This window comes from Juglans regia, unplaced genomic scaffold (genome assembly GCF_001411555.2).
Source record: "Juglans regia cultivar Chandler unplaced genomic scaffold, Walnut 2.0 Scaffold_3714, whole genome shotgun sequence".
Lineage (NCBI taxonomy): Eukaryota > Viridiplantae > Streptophyta > Magnoliopsida > Fagales > Juglandaceae > Juglans > Juglans regia.
In genome coordinates, this window is record NW_023358558.1 from 1 (window position 1) to 235 (window position 235).

The 235-nt window shown below is 47.2% G+C and overlaps 1 non-coding gene across 1 annotated transcript; it reads left to right on the plus strand.

Moving 5' to 3' along the window:
- The first annotated feature begins 72 nt into the window (after positions 1–72).
- Positions 73–191, plus strand: LOC118345688. Its single transcript, XR_004799185.1, has one exon. It is a non-coding gene; the product is annotated as a 5S ribosomal RNA (ribosomal RNA).
- The last annotated feature ends 44 nt before the right edge of the window (positions 192–235 follow it).

Genomic DNA, 235 nt, shown 5'->3' on the forward strand with positions numbered 1-235 from the left:
GTTTGGATTGGGATCGGAAGGACGCTAGTATGTCGCTCAAGGATTACATGAATTTTAAGTAATTAGTTTGATGGGTGCGATCATACCAGCACTAATGCACCGGATCCCATCAGAACTCCGCAGTTAAGCGTGCTTGGGCGAGAATAGTACTAGGATGGGTGACCTCCTGGGAAGTCCTCGTGTTGCACCCCTCGTTTTTGTTTTTTCCGCCTTGCGAGATAAATTGACAAGAAGG